This window comes from Nelumbo nucifera, chromosome 3, assembly GCF_055504915.1.
Source record: "Nelumbo nucifera cultivar China Antique chromosome 3, China Antique-T2T, whole genome shotgun sequence".
Taxonomy (NCBI): Eukaryota; Viridiplantae; Streptophyta; class Magnoliopsida; order Proteales; family Nelumbonaceae; genus Nelumbo; species Nelumbo nucifera.
This window is the reverse complement of record NC_142651.1, coordinates 95,877,515-95,887,581: the sequence shown is the minus strand read 5'-3', so window position 1 is coordinate 95,887,581 and position 10,067 is coordinate 95,877,515.

Here is a 10,067-nt window from a genome sequence, read left to right as displayed (position 1 = left end):
AAAGCATATTTTGGACTTCAAAGCCAAATGCCTAAAGAGCCATGCATATTGACTTACCCATGTCAAACATGCATGGCACAGGTGTAAGAACCTACTAGATGTCTTTCAGTTATGCTTAATAGGGAAATACACTGGAATGACTTTCCCACACTCAACAGTTTTCTGCATAAAAAGATTTTTCTCATTGACAAAGGTCATCTTTCCTTTTTCATCATCTATTTATCAAATCATGCATCCCGAAAAATCTCAAGGAATTGGGCAGTGAGAGATTCCACAATTCCTTTGTTGTAGGGGTGACCATAGTCCTAGACAGCCACACAAACGTTGTGGGTGAGAGATTTCATTTCAAAAATCCTTTCAGGAAGATCCAAGATTGGCTTGCATATGGCAATCCTTATGTCAACAGCCAAATGAGTGCTAGACATCTATGGGAGCGTACCATAGGAGGAGATTCCAAGGGCATCATTTTCAATAAAAAACAATCATCTTCTTTCAATCATCAACACTTTTTTCATGAAAAATTTTTTCAAGCAACATTCTTTTGAACAGGACAGACATTCAATCGCATTTCTGTGCAAAAATGGGTTGTCTCCTCAATGTTTGTTGTTCGGATTATCATCCTCCAAGAAAGAGGGGCAATCTGGAGACACTCCATTTTTGTGCTCTTCAGTCTTTCTGCAGCACTTTGAGCTTCAAGCATGCTTTAGATAACATCTCAGCCGACTTGGGGGTATTTTTGAAATTTTACAAAAGTTGGGGCCACAAGGATCCAAGACCATAAGTACGTAGAGCCTAGAAACCCAAATCGAATGACACCAACATCACCCTAATCTGACACCATTTATCCCTTCATCCTAATGCCCGAGTCATTTTGATCATGAACCTCATTTCACATCAAAACAGAAATCCGAGATGATAGGTATGTAGATCCCAGAAATTCAAATCCGACGATAACAAGATCACCCAAATCCGACACTATTTACCCCTTTATCCCAAGACCTGAAGTCGAAACCGATTTCGACCATCTGATCCGAGTCATTTTGATCCTGAACCTCATTTCACATCAAATCCAAAATCTCAGACCATAGGTATGTAGAGCCCAAAAACTCCAAATCCAACTACACCAAGATCACTTGAGTCTGACACCGTTTACCCCATCATCCTAAGACCCGAAGTCGGAACTGATTCTAATCGTCCGATCGGAGTCATTTTGATCCTAAACCTCATTTTATCTCAAATCAGAAACCAAAAACCATAGGTACGTACAACCCATTCTCTCAATCAATCTTTGATAAATCTCTAGTTTGATGCCTTAAGGGCATCATTTTAGGGGTATTTTCGGCCTTAGAATAGACAAAATGTGCCCTCTTCCCAGTTAAATTCAATAATATGACCTGTGAGGGTCTTTGTGGAAATCTTGTGGAAAACTAGGGAAGTTTCATGGCTAAAATGTAGTTTTTTGGAAGCTAGTGTAAAGGCCAGCTGAGAGAGGGGGTGTTTTTGTGAAAAAATGAGCACAGGAGGGTGTTTCCTATCTACTAAACCTAGAATGGCGCACCTCCTACTGTATTAGCATACTCCCCTCTCCTTAGAAAACCCTAGGGTGCCTTTCCACTCATTCTTTTCATCTCTTACAAACCCTAGCCACCCCTAATTGCTAAATCTCCACCTTCCATCCCTTCTAATCTCCACCATTCATTCTAGGGCACTCTCTTTTTAGCATTCTATCCTTAGGGTGCCACCTAACTTCTAATCCTCAGCATTCAGCCTTTAGCTACTAGATCTCAGCCCTCTATTCCATTCTCTTCCCAGCCTTAGGATCACCATAGAACTATCCTAACCCTTCATTCTAAACCTTAGGGCACCCATACTTTTGCTAAAACCCAACTGCCACCCCCTCTTTCTCTCTAATCCCAGTTATGTCCACCCTTGTCTATGAAAAGGACCCTAGGGGCCCTAGAGAAAGGGTTGGTCAATTCAACTAGTTCACAAAGCTAAGGTTTCTTGGGGAATTCAAGGGTTGTAGAAGGGAAGGACGCCCAATTCTTGTCAGGACGGGTTGCTACAAGTAGTCCAGCCAACCAACAACTACCACCACTGGATCTGATCAACCATCATTTTATTTTCTTTATTTTGTTCATGCTATTTTTATTTCAGTAGTCTTTTAGATTTAATTTTTGTTCGTTTGTATGTTTTGCAGATTTGAATTTGTTCGGTTCAAGTCTTAGCTATCTCGAGGGGTTCGAGGGCTAAAGAAGGGAAGCACGCTCAGATCTTGTCAAGAGGGGTTCCTGCAAGCCGTCCAGCCAATCTGCAAATACCGCCACTTCGGATCTAAGATATTAAAAGAAAAAATAGATCTAAGAACAAAACGAAAAAGAAATAGTACTAAAAAAATAAATTGAATCTAAAAAGAAAAAAGAAAGAAAAAAAAATTTACTAAGAATTTAAAAATCACTACTTTACCAAAAGAAAGGAGTTCGAAAATAAAAATAAAAAAAAGAAGACTAAATTACGATGACTACACCTGAAACCCAATCCAATTTCTCTTATCTTCTCTTTACTTCAGCAGTCCGACAATGCTCCAGTACCCCACCTTTTGCTATTACGTCTGATGACCGTGCATTTTGATGCCTTAAGGGCATCAATTTAGGAGTATTTTCAGCCTTAGAATAGTCAAAGTGCACCATTTTCCCGTTTAAAATCAATTATGTGACTTTCGAGGCTCTTGGTGCAAATTATGTAGAAAACTGGAAAGTTTTCATGGCAGAAATGCAGTTTTTGGGAAACTGGTGTAAAGTCCAGCTAAGAGTGGGGGTGTTTTTGTAAAGAACTGAGAACAGGAGGGAGCCTCCTATTTGCTAAACCTAGTTAGCGTCCATCCTATTGTATTACCAAGCTCCCCTCTCATTGGCAAACCCTAGGGAGCCTTTTTAACCTAATCTTTTGCTCTTTATCTAACCCCAACCACCCCAGATGTGAAATCTCCATCATCCACTCCTAATCTCCACCATCCATTTTAGGGCTCTCCTTTGTAGCTTCTAAACCCTAGGGTGCCACCTATTATACTAATCCTCACCATTCAGCTCCTCACCATTAAATCTCAGCTACTCCCTCCATCCTATATCCCAACCATTCAATCTAGGGCACCACATATTCTTTTAATCTTAACCCCTCAACCCTAAATGTTCCAATCTACACACTCCATTTTTGGGCGCCCAAATCTCAGCCCTACATAATATTGGGAGCCCTCTCCTTCCATTTTCAGCCATAAGATCACCCTAAAACCATCTTAGCCATCCATTAGAAACCCTAGGGCATCCCTAACTTTTCTAAACCCCAGCTGCCGCCCCCCATCTTTCTCCCTATTTCTAGTTGTGTCTATTATTCTCTATAAAAAAGGTCCCAGGGGCCCTGTAGAAGGGGTTAGTCAATTCACCCAAGTAAGAAGGAAGGCTGGTCTTGAAAAGTTCAAGTGTAGAGGAAGAGGAGGATGCCCAGGCAAGAGGAGGGGTTCCTACTTGCAATTCACCTACCCCACTGCTGCCACCTCTAGATTTGAATCCTAACCATATTTTCTTCAGTTTTAGAATTACTTTTTGTTCTTTAATTTCAGTTTATTTTTCCTTCATGCAAATTTACTTTTATTAGATTTAATTTGTGTGTTAATTCTCTTCTACAGATCTGAAATCCGGCCAGGTAAGATGGAAGGCCTAGCTCGAGATGTTCGAAGGTGGAAGGAGAGATCCAGAAACTACAACCTCTAATCAAATTCTTAGCCATTTTTATTTTGTTTCTTTTATTTATTTGTTTCTATTATTTATTTATTTTTATGCACTTTTTATTCTCAATACTGTAAGAATTTGGTTTTAATGAATTCCATTTTTTAATTAATTAATTTTATATTTCTGCAACTCCCCTTTGTGTTCTCTTATTTGGATCCAAGAAAATATTAACTTTTCCCTCGCTTTCTTGTGGATACGACCCATTCTCACCCATTTACTACGTTAGTAGTTGTTTGAAAATCTATAAATGTTTAAACTGGTGTTCCGGAGTGTTTAACGACGTGCTTCCGGACACAACAAGTTTTTGGCGCCGTTGCCGGGGAAGCACGGAGAAAAATTTTTATTTACTTTTTTCGGATATGTTTCATTATTTTTTCTTTTTAATTTTATTACATGATCCGTTATCTTAGTTTAGTTCTTATTTCTCTTTGATTCTACAAGACGAAATAGTGAAAGGTGGGGTACCGGAGCGTTCCGGGATTGCCAGACGGAAGAGAAGAGAAGAGAAATTGGAGTGCATTTCAGGTGTAATCATTCCATTTTATTTTTAATTTTCTTATTTTAATTTTCAAACTCTTTTTTTGGATAGAATAGTTATTTTTTAATTTTTTAACTAATTTTTTTTCTAGATCCGATTTTTTTTAGTATTATTTTACTTCCATTTTGTTTCTAGATCTATTCTTCTTTCTTTATTTTAATTTCTTGTTTGATTTATTTTGCTTTATTAGATTTGTGTTTCTCTTTTATTTCAGATTAAAAAAATAAAAAACAAAAAATAATCCTTTCTTTTATTTTATTTTATTTGTTGCAGTATAGTTTTCTTTTGTTTATTTTCTTTTGTTTTATTTTTGGTTTAAATTTTAGATTCGATTTTTATCTTTTATTTCAGATAAAGATACCAATAAAAAAACAAAAAAAACGAAATAAAAAAATGTTGTTTATTTTATTTTATTTATTTTTGTAGCATATTTTTCTTTCATTAATTTTATTTTCGTATTAATTTTCAGATTTGTGTTTTTCTTTTATTAAAAAACGAAAAAAATATAAATAAAAAAATTAAGTATATTTTTTTTCTTTTGTTTATTTTATTTTCGGTTTAATTTTTAGATTAGCAATTAGTTTGTTAGAATCTATTTTTGGTAGTAGTTAATTCTGTTTAGCGCAATTAGTTGTTGTTTTATTTTTTGTTTGCAATTATTATTTGTTGCTTTATTTAATTTCTTTTTTTAGTTGCTTTAATTGAATAATTAATTGTTAAATAGGAAATTATTGAAATTTTGGAATTTTAGTTTAAATTTCAAATCCGAATTTAACTTTAAATTTTAATTCGAATATTAATTTGAATTTCAAATTTCCAATTTTAAATTTTAAATTTTCGACTTAAAAAAAAATTGAAAATAAAAAATAAAATAAAAGTTAAAAATAAAAAAATTCAAATTTAAATTTTAGGAATTTAAATCTCAAATTTTGAATTTTAATTTAAACTCCAAAAATTTAAATTTTGAATTAAAAAATATAAAAAAAGAAATTCGAAGAAAAAAATTTGAATATTTCTCTTGCATTTTTATTCCATTACTTAGGGTTTGATATTTTAGAGCTAGCATCATATAGGTTTATTTTGTTAGACAGTTTTGTATGCCCTTAATTTCAATCAGTTTTGATGTATTTTTGATATTTAATGTAAATAAATAAAGTACATGTTTGATTCATGTTGTGTGGTATGTTTCTGTGTAAGACCCTTAAACTGGACACTTAATGAGACTTGTGTTAGTTTAGAACGTTCATGGCCGTTGGATAAGTCTGGGGAGATTTATCCTGCCAAGGCTGACACTGGTGTGCGGCCAAGTGTTGGGGTGGCTTGTCTCAGTGGTCAGGGTGAGACCCAAGGCACATGCAGTGTAGGATTACTTGAATCCTTGAACCAGACCAGATTTCCAGTATTGCCCTGGACCTTGGAGATTGATGGGCAAAACTGGAAAGTTACACCTGACCCCTAGACTCGATTATGATACTGCACTAGGTGTCGGATTGGGCTATCTTTGATATGCCAATAAGTGAGATCCTTAGCGGGGGTCAAAACCTGGGTATGTTGGGACAGTTTGAGAATTCATCTGAGTGGGTGATCATAGTGACGGGATATGCCCCTTTGTCGGATAAAGGTAATGATCGGGGATGCACTCTCTCTGACGGAAACCAAACTGCCGGTAGTTGATTTCAATTGTTGGAATTTTGTTTTGCAAAATTTATATATATGATATATATTTATGTATGGTTTCAAAATGTTTGCAAATGGTTATAATTCCTGGGATCCATGTGAGTAGAGAGTGCAGCACTGTTCCTTGTAGCCGAGGGAGAGGTCCTCTCTTGTCGGGCAGTGCTTGATCATTATGGGTTGAGAGGTTAAGTGTAAGGCCATTTAGGATAATTCCTGATGGGCTAATCTTGCGTCTGCCCACAGTCCCTGGGTTTTTATAAGATGGCTTGGCCCAGGGACCACTTAGTGTAAGTGTTGGGCCCATAGGGTCCATGTGATGGGCTCAAGGAGTTCACTGAGCCTTCTAGTGAATTCGGCTAAGCCTTGTAACAAAGGCTGGGCTGAACTCATGTGACTGAAGTGGAGATCAATGCTTGGGTCCCACGCCATATAAAGAAGCCCAACTGGGCAGTAGTTTGGAAACTTATTGAGCACTAATTACTTATTGGGCCTAAAAGCCCATTTCAAATTGGGCTGATATGATCACCCACTTAAGAGGGCGAATCTGCAGATAGGATTAAGATTAACCTCCTTATGAGATCAGGAATGGGCTGATCTAATATGCAAATAGGATTAAGATTATCCCCTATCCAAATACAAATTTGGATTGGGATAACTCTTAATGGGATTAGGAGATTTCTTAATCACTAAGAAAGGAGAAAAAACCTAATCAAGAATTACAAGAATTCAACCTAGGGTTTTTGGGAAGAACACTCTCTGCAATCTGAGATAGGATCTCATCTTCCCTAAGCTGAAAACTACATTCATGCCACTTTCAGCCTTAGGGATCTCCTCCAGCCGCTGCCACCTTGCTGCATAGTTCGAACTGAAGAATCAAGAAATCTGTTCTTGATATCAGTCTTTGCTGAAAGGCTGATATATTTCGGTGCTCTAAGCCTCCAACGAGTTCTTGTGAAGAGTTTGGTACGTGAGACGTACAATGTTGGTTTTGCCCCATCATCGCTGTGTCATCTTCAGTGGGAGCAGATCTTGGATCTTTCTTTGGGCGTGAAAACTGACGTTTGGAGATTTTGATTCTCCGTATCAGGTATAACCCTTCCCCTGATCTTTGGCTCGGATTTGGTCTGGTTTGGTTCGAGTAGAGCCTGGAATATTTGATTCTAAAATAAGGGAATGCGATTCCCAATTGGAAGAAAGGTAGAAAATTTTTGAAATTCGCCCACCCATTCCGCAACCTTTTTGGCATCCATACGATGGATCCTACCTTTCTTTCAGTGGTATTAGAGCCACAGGTTTGAATCTTGAACCAAGAGATCAGATCTGAATCTGTGCAATTCGGTAGAAGCTGTTCTATTCGAGTATTGCGCAGTTTGCAGTTTTTGTTTCAAGAAATTGTTTCTTGTAGGGGCGATTGGTCTGAAATTAATTTTTGATTAAATCTGAGATTTAATTTAGAATTGTTCTTATTTTATTTTTTATTTAATGGACTGTTCGTACATGGAGTTCGAAGATCAAATTTGGCGCAGAATGTCTGCGCACCTGTTAATAGAAATAGGATTTTTGTTTTTTTTTATTTTCTTGATTGAGAAGGTGGCGGCGCTAGAGATTCGCAGATGAAGAGTTTTCTATCTGCGTTTTGCAGTTTGGGAAACTGCAGCCCTAGTTACTAACCTCTGTTTTGCAGGTTGTGCGAACAGTCCAGATCTGTTTTTGATTGTCAAAACTTAGAATTTTAATTTCAAATCTTTCATTGAATTGTTTCTTGAATTAAAAATTGTTTTTGGACCGTTTTGGACCAGATTGGACCAAAGCTGTTTGGACCGAATCTAGGGTTCGAGAGGGACTGTATTCAGTCCTGTTATTTCCCACTTTCAAGTCTGAAATCAATTTTTTAATTGGAAGAACCAATTCGGCCCAACCTGTAAAGCCCAATTTTAAGAGGTTAAAACTGTAGAAGCCCATTTTGTGTAAAAGCTATATGGGCCGAACTACTAACTGCGATTCAGCCCATATACCTAGATGGTGTTACTTGCTAATGTTGTGTTTTTCAAATGGGTTGATTAATGGGCTTTACAGTGAGTAATTGATTGGATCAATTCTTCCATATCATATGATGTGTGGATGTTTGATGTGATGTGACCATGGGCCATAAGCACTTGGCCCATGATGATTCGTTAGTGGCTCTTGTGCACACCAAGGCTGAATGCACATCATTGCCATGGTGTCCCCTAAGGTCATTGGATGACCCCTTCCTTGCATGGTGGGCCCCACAACCCTGAAAAGGGATGTGTGTGGAAACCCTAGCCGATTTGGGTCACCATAAATCTGACTTTATGAAAGTCAGTGGGAGCCACTCTGGTTTGACCTAAATTAACTAGGGCATAATTTATTTCCCTCCAGCAAATATGAGTGAATGTGATAGGGAGATCCATATGATGGACTCTCTAAAGGCATTCCATCAATAGCACGATGATGGATCCTTTAGTAATGAGGAAACACACCATAAAATTGGGCTATCCATTTGTTGTTGGGTCTGTTAGAGTGTTTAATAAGATGATAGGGGCGTCATAGACCGATGTGGGAGGGGCTTCACCAGAAAATGGAAACTCTCTCACAGTACCTTGGCGTAACCTGAATATGATGGGTGAGCACTCAGTGGACAGAAATGTTTACTTGAAAATGGCTTTTAACCTTGTCTGACAAAGGCCAAAGGGAAACTCATATGTGATTTCCCACATATGGGGTTATGCAGCTAAAACAGTTGGCTCCACGCACCCTATGTGATTTCTCACATTTCCAGAGACATTTCGCCCCTTCCGTCACTGAGATAGGAGGGAAATCTCAGAGATGAACAAATGGAAATGGAGCACAGATTAAAAGCCTTATCTATGTAGGTAACATGAATCAAACTAAGGTTGAGGACTAACGTTTTGCTGTTTTATCAGAAAATGGCAAACGGACAATTTGCTAAGTTGCTTGACGACAACAAGCTTAAGGGCCCGAACTATGCTGGCTGGTACAGAAACCTTATGCTGGTTTTGACTTCAAAAAAACTAGATAAGGTGACAAAGAATCCTGCACCGGATCGTCCGGGAGACAGGGCTTCAGAAGCTCACAGGAGGGAATACCAAGAATGGGAGGAGAAAAACTCCTTAGCCCGCTGCTATATCATAGCCTCTTTAGATAATCCGATACAGAGGCAATTCAATCAGATCAAACTCGCCAAGGACATATTGGATAGTTTGAAGACTATGTACGAAGAGCAGAACCGTTCTACTCGACAAAAGGTCCTGAAGTAGTTCATGACCATGCAGATGACCAAAGGGTAGCAAGTTCATGACCATTGTCTCTGGATGATGGGTTACATTAACGAGCTGGAGGCCCTTGGGTCTGGGCTGGATCTGGTCACACAGATAGATGCCATTCTTAACTCCTTGCCTCCGTCCTTCAATCCGTTCATAATGAATTACAATATGAACAAGCTGAATGTCAGCGTTCAAGAGCTCAACAACATGTTGCAAAGGGCTGAGGATTTGATTAGAAAGGATGAGCCGATAGCCATGCTTGTTGAAGCTGGCAAATCTGGCAAGAAGAGGAGGGCAAAGAGGAAACCCCAAAAAAAGGCCACTAAGTCTAAGAAACAAAAGAAAGACAAGTTATCTGATGCTTGTAACTTCTGCAAGCAGGCCGACCATTGGAAAAGGAATAGTCCTGCCTACCTGGAATCTAAGAAAGGCACATTCGAAACTTGTGTCATTAAGACTAATTTGTTAGTCACTTATGTGTCCTAGTGTGTTGACTCCGGGGCTTCAACTCATGCGTGTAATTCACTACAGGGGTTCAAAGTAAACAGAAGGCTGAGTGAAGGGGAAGTGACACTCTTCTTGGGAACGACTGCAAGTGTTGCAGCTGCGGCAATTGGAACTGTAGAACTAGGTTTTAGAGAATGAATTATTGTACTTAAAGATTGTCTTTATGTACAGAACTTAGGAAGAAATTTGATTTCTATTTCTAAACTGTGTACTGATGGATATACTGTTTACTTTAGTAATATGATTACTATTAAA